Source organism: Triticum dicoccoides, chromosome 7A (assembly GCF_002162155.2).
Source record: "Triticum dicoccoides isolate Atlit2015 ecotype Zavitan chromosome 7A, WEW_v2.0, whole genome shotgun sequence".
In the NCBI taxonomy this organism is placed as follows: domain Eukaryota; kingdom Viridiplantae; phylum Streptophyta; class Magnoliopsida; order Poales; family Poaceae; genus Triticum; species Triticum dicoccoides.
The window spans coordinates 30,763,468-30,780,616 of NC_041392.1; the positions used below are offsets into that span (position 1 = coordinate 30,763,468).

Genomic DNA, 17,149 nt, shown 5'->3' on the forward strand with positions numbered 1-17,149 from the left:
CTCCTGAGGTATAGATCGATGTTTTGACCAGTCAGTCTACAGGGCATTATAAATTAATAAAAAATTCAAAAAAAATATAAAACCTTGGAAACCCACCTTTGTTTGTGCAATAGATCATGTGTTCCAAAGTTGAGGTCATTTGGAGGTGGTCGAAAAAATGACCGCATTCCGGAGGAGCCATTTGGTCACTTAAGCCAGTTTTTGAAAAAATGTGATTTTTCCCACCACCTCAAAATCACACAAACTTTCTTGAACATGGTGACCCATATGTGCCAATCATGGCTATGAAAGAAAATTTTGAAAAAGAATATTTTACAATGCCCCCCTGAGGTATAGACCGATGTTTTGACCAGTCAGTCTAGAAGGCACTAAAAATTAATTAAAAAATTCAAAGAAAAATTATTAGATGACTTGAAGGTCAAAACATTGACTTGTCATATATGCAAAAAAATATGTGTATTAAACGCAAGTGAGCATGTGTATAATTTAGTGTGTGATTTCAAGATTAAATCAATACACAATGGCAATATGCCAAAAAAAAGTGCCCACCTACCAGAGCAGGAGAATTCATACTCCATGGCCTGCATACGACTAGGAACCCTGCGGTGCATGGGCCAGGATGCAGGCCCGTGGTGCAGAATATGTCCGCTGCTAGTAGGCCCCACGGGGCAAAGGGGACAACAGTTAGGCAATGTACTGCCTGCAATAGATAGGAGCTTGGGAGGGGAGTCGCAACAGGGTATATAAACCGGTGCGGCGCTCTCTCGCTTAGCGAGGTGGGACTAAACTCCCACCACCCAACGGCTATGCGCTGCAATGTGCCCTGCGCGGCTCCGCCTTAGGCCCAATTCGGGCGGGCTGGCCCAGGGCAGCCTTACTCCGCTCGCTGATATGTTTTATATTTTCTTTGTTTCTTTTCTTGTTTATATTTTTAATATTTAAAATCAAGTCTCTTTTTTTCTATATTATTTCTAACAGTGTTTACTAAAATTTAAAAAAATATGCCAAATTTTGTTGTGTTTTATTTCATTTGTTCGTACTCTTTTGTATATTGATAATATTTACGAAATATGAACTAAAATGTCGTGTTTTAATTCAATTCTTCATTCCAATATTTCTTATCTTTATTAGTTTTTAAATACTTTTAGTTTGTAAGATAAAATGTTCTGTTTTATTTCACTTCTTCATTCTAATATTTGTTCTCTTCTTTATATTTGAAATATTTCCAAAATGTAAGATAATATGTTGTCTTTTATTGCACTTATTCATTCAAATTTTTTCTTCTGTTTTCTATATTCTCCTCTTTTGTTTGTTCTGACAGTTATAAATTTAAATAATGTATGATATAATGTTCTCTCATATTTCACTTTTCATGGTTGTCTTTCCTAATTATAAATTTTATTTTCTGTTTCATACTTGAAATATTGTTAAATCAAATATAGTTGGGACAATCGCATGTATGCCTCCACTTGCACCATGTACTACAAGCAGGTTCTTCTTCTCGGTCTCACCAATTGATACCAAACTTTTATGCACACCGTACGATGACCATAGCAAGCATGCCTGGCAACTACCGTTCATTTCCGACACTCTATGCATCTTGTAGGCGTTTTGCGGTGATAAAACCCTAGAACACTGCCGCGGCGTGACACAACGTGTGTTTTGTGTCCGAACTCGTGCACACCTTGCCTGGGGGGCACATTGGCCATGCTCACATGCTCCCAAAAGTTGGGGTCATCTCATGCATGCCCCCACATGCACCATGTACTGCAGGAGGGCAAGTTTGGAAGAGGTTTTCCTTGACGGTCCCACCAAAAGATCCCAAACTTTTTGCACACCGTACCATGACCATGTCATGCATGTGGTAGTAGAATTCATACACCACGGCCTCATTTTTGTTGAAATCCAATTAATATCCATGTGTATTACATGTAAGTGAGCATGTGTAAAATTTATTAGATGACTTGAAGGTCAAAACATTAACTTGTCATGTATGCACAAAAAAATTGTGTATTGAATGCAAGTGAGCATGTGTATAATTTAGTGTGTGCTTTGAAGATCAATACACATGGCAATATGCCAAAAAAGTGCCCACCTGCCAGAGCAGGAGAATTCATACTCCACGGCCTGCATACGACTAGGAACCCTACGGTGCATGGGCCAGGATGCAGGCCCGTGGTGCAGAATATCACTGCTGCTAGTAGGCCCCACGGGGTAGAGGGGACGAGAGTTAGGCAATGTACTGCCTGCAATTGATAGGAGCCTGTGAGGGGAGTTGCAGCCAGGTATATAAACCGGTGCGACGCTCCCTCGCTTGGCGAGGTGGGACTAAACTCCCACCACCCAACGGCTGTGCGCTGCGATGTGCCCTGCGCGGCTCCGCCTTGGGCCCAATTCGGGTGGGCTGGCCCAGGGCAGCCATATCCACGCGCTAATATGTTTTATATTTTCTTTGTTTCTTTTCTTGTTTATATTTCTAATATTTAAAATCAAATCTCTTTTTTCTATATTATTTCTAAAAGTGTTTACTAAAATTTAAAAAATATGCCAAATTCTGTTGTGTTTTATTTCATTTGTTCGTTCTCTTTTGTATATTGATAATATTTACGAAATATAAACTAAAATGGTGTGTTTTATTTTAATTGTTAACTCTAATATTTCTTATCTTTATTATTTTTGAAATATATTTAGTTTGTAAGATAAAATATTCTATTTTATTTCACTTCTTCATTCTAATATTCGTTCTCTTCTTTATATTCAAAATATTTCCAAAATGTAAGATAATATGTTATGTTCTATTGCACTTCTTCATTATTTCAATTCTTCATTCCAAATTATAAATTTTATTTTCTGTTTGATACTTGAAATATTATTAAATCAAATGTAGTTGGGACAGTCGCATGCATACCTCCACATGCACCATGTACTAGGAGCAGGTTTATCTTCTCGGTCTCACCAATTCAGACCAAACTGTATGCACACCCTAGGATCGGCGTCATTGGACAAACCGCTCTGATACCATGTAAAAATATGAAACCCTAGAATTATGTGTTGTTGTATGTTGTTTGATCTGACCCTTGTGTAGGGTATATATAGGAGTACAAGAGGGGTGGAGACTTGGAGTACAAGACAAGTCACATGTGGTTTAAACTAATTCTATCTCTATCTCCTTATCTCTAACTTAAACCCAATTATATTTCTAACAAAGTGAGATTACCTTTTCATACGAAACCAACTAATTTTTTCATGCAATATTCTAATGAATCCACCAAGCCATAATTGCTTTTAGCGATGAATTTTCTTGCTATCTGGGTGACCACAATGTGAGCAGTGAGGCGATCTCGCAACTCGTGGGCTCTTTGTGGATGGTGATGCTAGATCATCAAAATGGGCCTTGTCAAATACTTCTAGAAATGGGTAGATTCCTTTACCAATTTCATGCAACCTGAAGAAGCAGAAATAAAATCACATTGTGCAGCATGTGGGTGCCAGCGTGAGCATCGTCCGGTGAGCACGGTGTAGTGGGTCTGCACAAATGTGAGCATTGTCCGGTTGACAATGGTGCAGCCAAAAGTAGAAATAAGTAATCTTCTCCCTCATTGACGATGGTGCAGTGGGTCTGCACCAACGTGAGCATCGTCCGGTTCTCATCAAGCCCATTGGCAGCACATGGGTGCTGGCGCCGCAACGAAGCTCGGTGCCCGGTCCCCGGAGACGACGGAGTCTGAGCAAACCACCGGGTACGTCGCGCAGAACGATAGCGAGAGGCCGTTCCAAGGGAGATGCTCCCTTATCGAGCTCGTGCTGGGAAGCACCACGAAGGAGATGATCGGGTGACAGCAGGGTGGGCAATGATCTTCAAACTAGTACTGCTATTGCGGTCAAGCTGCAAAAAAGTTCAGTGTTTAACGCTTGCAGCAACAAGTTCAGTTATAAAATGACTTGAATTGCTCCTGATTTATTTAGGATGATATCACTTCTGAGTATGTTGAATGGGTTGATGGGGAGTGGGATAGCAAAGCAAAGTCAGTCATTAAGTATCTTGCCATGAAGAACAAGAAACTGGAGACTAAGACTACAGAATATGAAGCTGAAATTAAAAGGAATGAGAAAGAAAAGAGGGTAATGGTTAAGATGCACAAGGAGATATTGCTCTATAGGGATAGGATTTGGAGGTCTTCTGTATCTTGGCCTGCTTGCCATTATGATTGATGTCATAGTTAGCAAGTAGATTGTTCCTAAAGTTATTGACATCATTGTAATTGACATGATGAAATGATTCTAAATTATTTGCTATTCAGTTTATGGGCAAAGTGTAACAGAGATTGCAGCATAAATAACATGGGGCCATCATGATTGGTAGACAGTGCACTTTTGGCATGTTATATATTTGGCAGACAATGCACTTTTGGCATGTCCTGTATTTAACAGACAATGCACTTTTGGCATGTTCTATATTTGGTATGTGATGCACATGGGCACATCACCTAGCAACACTACTGGTTTATGTGACAGACTAGTTCATTGTCTTGTTGCAACATAGGAGCAACATCTAGCAGCTTCCATGCAACACTGAAGCAAAGCAACAATACATATTCAATATTCAGAAATTTAACTGAACTTGGCACTTAGGGTGAGCAGTAGATATTCAGTTCTTCAGCCACAAAGAACCCGATCAAACCGTACCGATTGCATAACTTATATGCTTACATATAAAAGCATACCTAACCAACATCAAACCCAAAATAATGTTAACTTATATGCTGAAACATATAACAGCATACCTAACTTAAGATAATCAGCAGCTTCCTCCTCCTTCAGCAACTGTGCCCATCTTCACTTCTTCAGAAATTTGAGGCGGCGTGAGCGGCGCACCACACACGGAGAAGCCTTCTTCTTGACCACCGTTCTGTTGGACAGCTGCGCCACCTGATCCTGAGCCACCTCCTCTTCTTCCACCTTCACTATGTCAGGAAGGAGGCGAAGGAGCTCGACGTCGATGGGCATTGTCTTGCCACCCTCGACGGCGACCGGCGCTACCATCTGCATAGCGTCCTCCTCGCCCTCCTCATGGTCCAACGGCAGCACTGGCTTCGACACATGGCGGACCTGGTAGTCCGGGCTGACGGGCGCAGGGATAGCGAGCTCGACGTCAACGCGGTCCGCCCTCGACGCGACGCATGCTGAATCTGGCCGCAGCGTCATGGTGGCGGAGCGGTACATCCACCACCTTGTGCGCTGAATAGGGGAGTCGCTCAGCGTGGCCTCTCGCATTGCCCACACGAGTAGGACAGCATGCGGGACGCCGCGGCCATAGGGGAAGGCGCGCTTCCTCTCAGCGTCGGTGAGGACTTTGACGAGGCCACGCGCGTGGTTGACCAACATCTCCGTGCTAGGGAACCATCCGCACACCTCTGTCAACTGCGCGTGCCACCCCTCGTCATCGCCGGCGAGGTCCATCATCGCTCTCTGCCAGCCGAGGTTTCTCTCCATGGAGGCGGCTGCAGCGGTCGCTGGCGAGGGTATTCTCGATCTACTGTAGGTGGGGATAAGAGGGGAGTTCGAACCGGCGCCCATGGGAGGTGGGTGAGTGTGTGGTGGGGAGGAGAGTGGTACAGTTACTTATTTAATGGCATTTAGGACGTGGGCAGGGGAAATGTACAATAATATTCTTTCTACCTCCCGCCCCGGTCATTACACAGTAAAGAATTTTTTTGATTTTTGTTTACAGGGAAACATCTTACTTTATTTAAACAAAGACTGGGATCTTGTCTGCTAATACACTAAGGATACAATCACGGGGCCAAAGCCTCCAAACCAAAGAAACACAAGCGCCTACAGCTACCTTAGTCGAAGTATGAGCCGGCCGATTAACACAGTAAATAATTGAAGCAAGTGTTCTACTCTTGTTCTTTCTCCACTTTTCTGCACCTGATAGAAGACAAGCTAAGTTAATGAATGATACAAACTTTAATAATCCACAATGCATACAAACACTTACTTCTGATTTAGTTTGCATTTCTTGCTACGTCTAGTGTGTCCTACCAATTTGCAAGCGCTGCACCGGGTTTTCAACTCATCAAAAGAGAGTAGTCTACCATTTTTCGAGACAGGGCGGCTCTCATCTGCCTTTGTTGCACCTTTGCTTGACACTTTCATAGGATCTTTAACCTCAATCATGTTGCCTTCACCATCGTCCACATATTCAACTGCACACTTACTGATGTCATTTGTTTGGTTCAACAAATTTTCCTGTAGCAGATCATACTCATGACTCTTAGCTATCACAGCCTTAAAACTCTCTTGTAACCGATCCCACAAAGCAGGGTGTTTGCATGCCGCATGCATAGCTTCAGACGCTAACACACTGACCTGTCTATAGTTCATTCTTTCCCCGGCCCCAGTCCAACCAAATCCCAACAGATCGCTTGTGCGCCTCGCAGGCAGTCCCAACCTTGCTTCTTTCATGAACCGAATAAGAACTAAACACTTTGGTATTTCAGATATGTTCAAGTGCTTCAGTACATGGAATATGTGCTTGCAAGGTAGACCCTTTCGAATCATTCTTCTGCAGCTGCACCTTATAGTTTCTGCGGAATTTACTGGTGTATACTCCACCCAAAAACGACGCTTCCGGTTATTCTTCCAGGCCACGATGTACTGCTGTGATCCGTCTCCCAGCTTAATTTCTACAATCTCCATGCCGTCAATTTTTTTAAGATCATCTTGCAACATATAGAAGTTTGCTGGAGTGAAGACGTGAGAAGAAGCTATCTCAAGTTTCCTCGAGCTAGTAACTGGCACCGGTAAACTCTGTGAGGCCATGCAGTCATCTCGCGCCTCGTTTTCACGGATACGCACAACGGCGTTCTCATAGTGCAAAATCATATCCACCAGGGTCATTTCACCGTCTAGGTGGAGGTGAAGGCATGAGTTCAGGCTTTCACTCCGCTGGTTGCTTTTCATGCCAAGCCAAAACCCCTCAGTTAGATATGCCGCGGCCCACAGTCTCCTCTTCTTATACATCTGCCTCAACCATGTTACAGTTTTTTCCGACTGCCATCTTTTGGAAAATGCGTGCCATCTCTCCTCAAACGTTGCCGTGGACGTGCTGTAGTATAGAGAGTTCGGAACTCCTTCAAGGACTTGTGACTGAGGTGAATCTTCATATTTTTCTCTATGTGCCACGTACATATACGGTGCCACACGTCTGGCAAGACTTCACAAATTGCCTTGATCATCGCAGCGTCGGCGTCTGTGATAACACTCTTAGGCATCTTTTGACACATGGACCTCAAAAAAGTCTGCAGAAGCCACACGTATGTCTCCTCGGTCTCGTCCGAAACTATGGCACAACCAAAAACAGTGGTCTTTCGGTGATTGTTAAGACCAACAAAAGGTATGAATGGCATACCATAGCGGTTCATCTTGTACGTGCTGTCAAATACAAGCACGTCGCCGAAGTCCTCATAGTCATGACGAGACTGGGAGTCGCACCAGAACATCCTATTCAAATGTCCTTCCTTATCTAGCCTGTACTCGAAAAAGAAGCTAGAATCCCTCTGTTTCCTACTAGCCATGATGCCTATGGCTGTGGCAGCATCACCTTTTGAAAGCAGCTTCCTCTTCTCCTTGGCGCAAAGGTTGTATATTTCTTGCCTAGTAAACCAACACCGTCGTACCATACATGTTTGCTGATGAAGCAATCCATCATGTCGTGAATTCTAATCCCTGCAGCTCCCATGGACATTATCTCATGCTTCTGGTACTCTTTGATTTTTCTGTGGGACCAAAGAAAAGGTACCTCGTCCGGTCCTGCCAACATATGGCTATGCTTGTCCTCAAAACTTTCAACATACCAAACCCCACGCTTTTGGTCAAGCTTGATGGTCAGGTGCGCTTCGCAAAAGCAGCGTGTCTCGGCTCTGAGCCTACGGCTGTGTCCTTCCTCGGTTAGCAACTTGCTGTCACGTTTCCCTTGTCTTGAACAAACAAACCGCCTATAACGCATATGACGTGACTCTGTTTTGCTATACCTGACCTTATTCTTTCGAATGCTGAAACCATTATCTCTAGCATAGCTGTTGTAGAAATCATACGCAGCATCGTGAGACGTAAAGGTCATTTCCATTATCTGCATGAACATATCCCTCTTATCATCTGCACTGGCAGTATCTTGGACATTCTTTGCCCCATCATCTTGTGTCACCTACACAATCAAACCACAGCCATGAAAACAGATTTCTAAGGTTTAACATTACTTACTTCCATAGAACATTGATTACACACATACCTCACTCATGATGACCGACGACTCAGACTCCCCAGAACCAGGTGCATCTAATGATTCGTCGTTAAGGCCTGTCTCCGCGTCGGATTCACCGTAATAGTCGTACGCATTATGACATTCGGAAATGAACTGAAAAATACAACACAAATACATAATTACTTATCATATAATATTCCAGAAGAAATTCAATTTTCATGCCAACAAAATTTTTCACTTACGTACCTGACTAATGTAATCTTCATTCGAGAGCTCCTAGTTGTTTTCCTGATCATCATCAAGCTCATCGATCTATAAATTTTCAACACAAAGATTTAATGTTGTCGGGTGCCACCAAAAAATTACAACATGACAATGCCACTCACATTAAGATCGTCACATTCGTTCCCATTCTCTGACCGATCTTCACGATCTGAATTTTCATCATCTGACCAATCTTCTATCCAGTCTTTCATCAGTTCTCCAAACTCCATGTATACCATGATATCAGTTAACTCCTCGTCCGCCATGTCCTACAACCAATATTATGTATCATCACATGTGCAAACATTATCAATGATGAAATATAAAACACATAGCACACGATCACGGATGTTATGTAAACAACCGCAACCGAGGCCGTTCAGATCAGCCCAACTTAGTAAGGAAGATGGCCATGACACCCATCGTGATCACTTTCAATCGCGAGGAACTGCACGATCTTAAAACCTAGCTTGATCTGTGATTACCTCTGCCGCCGGATACCTAGGTTAGCCGCCACATCAAATAACGATACCGGTGGCGCGCACAGCCGACGGCAACCGACGCTACGTGAACCCAGATCACGAGGAGCAGCACTACCGGAACAAGATCCACGATCGCATGCGCCGCTGGGTAGCTAGGTTACCCGCCCCGCTAGGTTAACCACTACCACTGGCGGCGGCAGTTCGTTCGATGTTGCCGCGAGCGAGACTAGAGGGGGGGACGCGGGATGCGGTACCTGTGCGCGCTCGTTGGAGATTCACGACGTTGTCGCGCCCGCTGTCTGACGAGATCGCCGGCGACGAGATAGCCGCCGCTGGAGATCTACTACGTGACTTATGGAGCTGCGTCAATGCTCGCGAGATTGATGGAGCTGCTCGCGTGAATGATTGGATTCGGCAGGTCTTACGTGGACGTGGGTCGTGTGATGTTTTTTTTTGGACCAGGGTACTGTACGCATACGTTCTGGGTTATATAGGGCTATACAGGACTTGGATCTAGGCTGCGGCGGGCCAGGAAAAAAACAAATTTGCGGGGACAAAAATACCCCTCCGAAATTAGGTTAGGGGGGAGCACTTTAGCAGGGCTCTCGCATATCACAACGACATGGGTGGCTGTTGCGACTACTTCGTTTCCCGGTGCGGCTCGTTCAGGTACAACTTATTTGGCCATGAGGCCAAGCTCATGAAGTTGTTGCGGCACACTAACAAGACAAGCGTGTGGCTCCTGCCTCCGCTTGTCATCACTCCAATCCAAGAAATCAGCAAAAGGCTGGAGGCTCCAAAGAAGAAGCAAACTTTTTGTCCTAAAGGTTAACATTATTTCCACCTTGGAGAATAATTAAATGATTCAAAGATTGTTTGTCCTAAAGGATCGATTTATAATACAGGGAGGGTAATATTCCCCTCTTTAGTAACTGTTTCTTCTTAGAATATTAAGTAAAAAAAAAAGGATTCATCTATCTGAATGAAATCTAAGATAGCACATTAGTTTAATAGCATGACGAACAAATATGGCTCCTTAATTTCCCCTATGCATTGGTCAACCCTGGATGCGTTCGGTTAACCCCGAAAGTTCATTTCCTTAATTAGATTGATCTAATTCTTATGCCTGATCTCGATGCCCTGCAAGAGGAGACCGCTCTTGCCGTTCAAATATTCAGTCTTTGACAGGCCGAAGGACACATCGCCATCTTCACCAGCCTCACAAACAAACTCACCCAACTCCAGCTCCATCCAACCATCCACCCTTTCATGAGGGAGTGCTACGTCCTCCGGACGGATCATATGTGGGTTACGTTGGACGCAGACCTTGCATGCAAGAACGCTTCCTCCAACGCTCACCGATGCATTGACTGGAAAGTTCAGCCCGTAGGGCTCCTCTGCTAGCTTGTAAACGGCGTAAGTTGAGCCTTGGGACAACATCTTGCTGTGTATCTTGCCGCGAATTTCCAACCAACAAAACCCAAATGAGTTGAGCACTCTCAGAGAACCTGCAGTCGAACATTGGGTTAGGATCCATAACGAAGATGAAAACCAAACAACAGCATAAGTTTGCAGAAAACCATCTAGCATCGTGCGCGACCGAGTACTCAAAGAACAAATTAAGTTGCAAATTGACTTTCGTGATCAACATAACCAACTGCTAATTTCGTCATGACTCCTGTCCTGCTGGTGACGATTCTGGGTATTGGCTCACATTGTACACCATGGTACGTTCATATAGTAGTGTATATGTATGTGGTCAGAATTCAGAACACAGAACCTTCAACCCAACTGAAATTGGACGAGTAACACACCACAAGTCCACAACGAAAGTACGTACGCAACAACAGTTTTAAAATGAGTGATTTCAACTGCAATCAGATGACAAGGAATGCAGGTAGCATCATTGATTCAGCAACACAAGCTAGCAGGGGAACTGCGAGGAAACTTGGAAAAGGAGGAAGGCAAGAAACCTTGAGTCGTGGAGAGGGATCCAGGTCCAGTATTATTGCGGTGTGTCGCGCCACGCGATGGACGTACAGCTCCCTCGCCGCCGCCATGTAGCACTTGGCGCCGCTCTCCCTGTCCAGCCACATGCTCTCCAGCACCAGGGCACCCATTGAATTGATCAGCAATCGAACAAATTTGGTCCATAGGCTGGCTCTTGGGCTGTATACGTACCATGAGTCCGCCTGGAAGGAGGACGGAGCTGCTGGAGAGAAGGAGGAACAGGTCCTTCTTCCCTCGCGGCAGCAGGGGCTCTCCATCGGCGAGCGGCGGCAGGAAGTAGGCCCAGACGGCGTCCGAGTCGGCGGCGGCGCGGAAGGCCGGGGAGACCGCCGCGGCGCGGCAGGCGTCGCGCGGCGACGTGAGGGGGAGCGCCACCGACATGAGCTCCTCCAGCAGGCGCGCGATCTCGCAGAATTCCATCGGTTCCTCCTCCTCCACGGTTCGACCTAGTGGAAATGCTTCCAAAGGCTTAGCGACGAAGCATTTCATTAATTCGGGGCGAAGAAAGCTAAGCAAGTTTTTCAACAAATGTCGCTCTTGCAGAGACGTCACTCGTGAATGCAGATTCACACTAGCCACAGTGGGAGTAACTTCAGCAGTAACATCGAGTCCAACTCAGCAAATTTGCTTATGTGGCAATGAGTTAATGAGGAGAGAGGTAGTTGTAGTAACTTAGCTAGTTACTATAACATCACATGTCCCAATGCAATATGAGTCTATAACCTAATAAATGAATCTTTGCATATTATCACACTTAAGTTACTACCCACTATGAAGATAGTAACATAGTCTATGGATATGTGTATGTTACTACTGTATGTTACTATCCATTGTGGCTAGTCTCAGATGACTGAAATAAAGTTGAAATTTAAGCCCTGCGAGGCCGGCCCAGCCCAAATCCATCGTGCTTCAGACCTCAACCAACTGTACTAGCCCAACCCACTTTAAAACAATACATTAGTGTTATAATTTTAAAGTTAGATGAAAAAAAACTTTCTTCAATGTGTCAGCACTTTCTAAACTTACATGAATAAAAAATTTAATGCATGAACACCATTTGCAATTATATGAACGTTTTTCAAGGTACAACGCTTTAATAAATTACACAAACATTTTTCTAAAATACGTTAAGATATTTAAGAACTTGACTTCAAAAATTATTGGAAAGTATATACAAATTTTTAGAATTTGTTTTAAAAAATTGGTCAAAAAAGAATTTGTTTTAAAAATAAAATCCCTGAGCTACAGGACCTTTGCAGCTAGAGTGTGAGGAGAGGCTGAGTTCGGAAGATGAGGCATGCGAGACTCTCCAAATTTAGGTTAAAAAAAGTTTTAGGAAAAGATAGATAGAAAAAGGAAGCTCATTTAATTCTCATTGAATATCGAAAGTAAAGGGGTTTGGTATTCAACCTAGTTTTGTGCAGATCCAATTTAAAAGAATATGTAGACGAAGGAGCGGCGTAGTTATGTGTCGTCCTCACTTTTTACACATCCTCCTTGATAGATATATGGGGTCCTAGGAACTTACAGAGCCTTAGAACGAGAAGAAGACAAGAGACAACTCTGTTGCAATCAAGCACATACACGATGTTAAATAATCAAAGTCATTTCATCGATCCCTTGTACAAACACATCGGGTTGCAAAGGGACGCCTCAGCCATTGCCTTACCGAATTACTCACACGTGATGATCGGATCACAAGATGAACTCATTGAAGAAGACATAAAGAGGAATGCTCTATTTGTTATATGTTTGACAATAGTTGATGGCTGAGATACACGATTAAAGGTATGACTAACTTGGAGAGGGATTGCTGTAGTGATGATGGTGGCAGCTAAGGAGATGAGATGGGAAATAGCAATGGCAAGGGTTGGAAGATGGTTCTGGTATTCTGTTTCGCTAATGGTGCTCTCCTTGTTGGGATTCTAGAGTTGACCCCTTTTATAAAGGGTGATAAGTTGGACCTTCTGGACCGAAATGCTATTTTTTTCCTCCACTGCCTTGTCGCCAGTAATGGAACCATGGAAGCTGTACTACTTTTCTCCACTTTCTTGATGCAATTCACAGGAACATATCTGTACTGCTATGAATTATATTACGGAATGTGTGCTCCTTCATGGAACTGCAGTGTCTCTTTGTTCAGTTAGTTATATGAAATATTTTTCTTTTCTTTTCTCATGGACTATGTGCTACTTTGTGGAGAAATTTGGTTCAGTACTAACCTTCGAGAGATTGTTCTGAGACACAACTACATCTAGCGTTTTATTAGATTAGCAGGTTAATTATACAAAGAAAACTAATAAGGGAATTTCCTAGCAGTACTATATATGCTTGGAGCTATGAGGTAATTTTATTATGTGTGATTTTCTTGCTCTCACGTATTCTGATTTTGTCAATTTTAAATGTTCAATTTCTATAGTACTTTGTCAATTTTAAATGTTCAGTTTCTCAACTTATTGTGAGGCTTGCACCGATCGAAGTAACCATGCGCCCTTGACTTGATCAAATGTATGTTCGCTAATTTATTTTTGAAGTGTGTTTGCTCCTACTATCTTATTATTCCTTAGCTAATTATGTTTTGGAATCCGGTGGATGCAAAGGAATTTCACCATAAGAAGGTGCTATCCTTTTGACAGGGAAAACATAAATAAAAAGGAAATGGCTATTCTGAGAGTTCTTAACAGGTTCCAAAGTGACAGACATTGCTAAATCAGATTACATACTATTCATAAAGATAACCCTCCATTGCATTATACCTATTAAGACTAAGATGAAACACTTCATTGAATGCATTTTTCTGATATTGTTCTGCGGAAATGCACGAGCATTCTGCTAGAGGATGTAGACATAATCATGTACTCCCTCTGTCTGGAATTACTTGTCCCAAAAATGAATAAAAAATGGATATATTTAGAACTAAAATATGTCTAGATATATCCATTTATCTGACAAGTAATTCCCGATAGAGAGAGTATTATATTATCCTTAGTATGAACGTGTTTCTAAATAGTTTTTCTTGCTCAGACATGTGTTATATTCAACACGACATCTAAAGTTTTGTGTGAAGCAAGATATTCAGATGTCGACAACACTTTTTGATAGCTGGGGGAGGGGTATGAGATGTGGAAAACGCCCCAACGACCGGCTAGCCATGTGGGAGAGCATGACACGATTGGCTGTGCGAAAAGAGAGTTATAGAAGTTGCTATATTTTTCTTATTTATCATCTTCAATTAAAAAGAAAGGAGCGGCTATTTATGTGATGAAATAAATGTCACATAACTTAACAAGTCAATTTGAGAGGATAGACCAAAAGGATATGTGTAAATGAGCCAAGTATTTTATAGCTCTTGGAATGCCCAACAACATATATCATATATATTTTTCGTGGTAATGCACGGCATTTAACTATGAGACATTTTATCTGCCTTATTGGCTGGGGCCGTCATTGACGACACATGCCTCCTCCTTTTGATTGCGGTGGTGAATCGACATGAACATGTGGGGTGGGTATGAGGGTAGAGAGCAGGGCAGCTGGCGGGGAACTCCTCCTTGGCGGTCCGTGGGGAAGTACGGTGTGAAGAAGAGAGGGCACCATGGCGAAGGTGTGGTGGGAGTCATCCAGTTTGAAAGGAGAGGGCTCCAACGAGAAATGTCCCGCTATGGTGAGAAATCGAGGGAAGGGGAGGGTCCGACAGGCAGAAAAAGGGAAGCGTGCCTCGTGGGGTGGAGTTTTTGTGTTGGGTCCATGTGTTGGAAATAACATGATGGATAGTCTGTACAACCACATTTCTTTACCACACATGGTCTAAATTTGGAGCAGCCGGACAATACCAATTGAACCTCGGGGAGCCAGCTGGGTGTGCATACATGCCCAGACATATGAGGAAAAATTAGCTTCGACCATGGAGACAATCTTAATCATTTGTTTCATTCATATATATATACACTATTCTGATCATGGGATCGGAATAATATTCTGATCACAACATGAACTTCCCGAGTAATGCGCCTGACCTTCCCCGAGTACTAGGTTGAACTTCAGCTAAAAGGTGTCCAAATGGGGCTTGCGATATACCGTTGGATAGCTATGGACATCAGTATCATGACCCAAGTTAAAATTTTGGCAAAATATAAGCGGTTTAAGAGCAGTTTTGAAAACCGTTTTTTCTTCATACAAAAAATGTGAATCATATTTTCGATCGCATTTTTAAACCATTTATCGGAATGAGGCAAATAATATGGTGTTGGAAAGCTGCTGCAAAACCGCTCCTTCCACATGTTGAAAGTTTTCTCTAATTCCCTACGGTTAAAGAGTAATTCAGAAAATCGTAAAAATTTGTAAACCGAACACCCGAGTTCGTATTTTTGACGCCATTTCTAAACAGCTAATCCAATTGAGGCAAATAATATGGCGTTGGAAAGCTTATGAAATTGCGCTACTTTTTTATGTTAAAAGTTTTTTCTAATTTTGAATGGTTTAAAAGTAATTTAGAAAATGGTACAAGTTCCACCAAGTTCGTATTTTTGAGCTAATTTTTTAAACATACGTCCAAATGCAGCAAATGATATGGCGTTGGAAAGCTAGAAGAAATGCGAAACTTTTTTGTATATATTGTTTCTCCTAATTCACTATGGTTTTATGTCAGCTTTGAAAATGGTTGAAAACGTATTTTTGCCGTAATTTCTACAAACTTTATCGGAATGGGACAAATAATATACCGCTGAAAAGCTACGGAAAATGCAAAAAAAATTCATGTTGATAGTTTTCTCTGATTCCTAGCCGTTTTCAAATAATTTCAAAAACGGCGGGATCATGCGTTCTGCCTTTATCGCGAAACAGATTCTTCGAAAATGCACCGCGTGAAGAACCTGGACTGCGCGTGTACCTGAACTTCACTCTGTTTTTCACGTGATTTTTTTGCTCGTAGGTCTCCATCCACTTCTCGTAGCTCTCCATCCACTCACTGGAATTGAGCAACTGATATACCGGTGGAAAGCTGCTGTAAACACGCAACATTCCTGTGTTGATTGTTTTTTCATACTCGCGACGATTTAAAAAAAAATCATCTAAAATTCATTTAGTGCATTAGTTGAACTTCCTGCTGTTTTCACGTTGAACTTCTGTAATGTATTTTCGTTTGTAATTTTCTCATCCATTCGTCAGTGTTACACAAATGTTATTTCCTTTTGTACAAATCTCTCTCACAATAATTTTTTTGACTTTCTTCAATGAAGGACTTGAACTTATAACAACAAAACTTTTTGCCTTTGCTTTTTTGTTGTTTTTTAATACAAAATGCACGCCGTGTATTACATGAACTTCTAGCAGTTATCAACCTGAACTTCTCTCGGTTACATGAAAATATCTGAGTTTTTTATAAATATTTATCTGAATTTCTTAATTATTTTTTATGAATTTTGAAGCGCTCTATTTTTAATAATTGAACTTCTTGTTATTTTATTTTTGAACTTCTTTCCATTCTTTAATAACGAGGAAAATATGAGTTTTCTATAATCATCGAACTTCTCCATCTTTTTAATATGGACTTCCTGGTTTATTTTCTTAATCTTTTTTATGAAATTTTGAAGCGCTATATTATTAAAAGTTGAACTTCTTGTTATTTAATCTTTGAACTTCTTGTTTTCATTCTTAACAAATCTGAGTTTTTTATATACTTCGAACTTCTCTGTTATTTTGAATTGAACTTCTTAGTCTTATTCTTAGGAAAAATATGTTTTCAAAGAAGCATCAAATTTTTTTAAATTGAACCTCACACATTTTATTTTTCCTAGGAATGGAAAGAATTTGAGTTTTCCGTAAACATCAAACTACTCCTTTTATTTTGATTTGAACTTCTTTAATTTTATTCTTTGGTGACGAAGAGAAAGTTGTTTTTTTATAAATATTGAACTTCTCTATTTTATAACTTGGACTTCATGGTTTATTCGAAATACTTTCTTTTTCCATTTGAACATCTAAATACACGGTGAACCTCTTTCAGAAGAATTTTTGAACTTTCCCGGGCGGAGCACTTGAACTTCTAGCAACAAAACTTTTAAACTTTGCCCTTTTATTATATTTTTCTAATACAAAACACACACCATGCAGTACGTGAACTTCTGCA

At 41.9% G+C, this 17,149-nt stretch overlaps 2 pseudogenes; both read right to left on the reverse strand.

Annotated features, from left to right (window-relative positions):
* Positions 1-5,841: 5,841 nt before the first annotated feature.
* LOC119332952 lies at positions 5,842-8,796 on the reverse strand (annotated as a pseudogene).
* A 1,246-nt stretch (positions 8,797-10,042) lies between these two features.
* On the reverse strand, positions 10,043-11,442 carry LOC119327521 (annotated as a pseudogene).
* Positions 11,443-17,149: the final 5,707 nt, after the last annotated feature.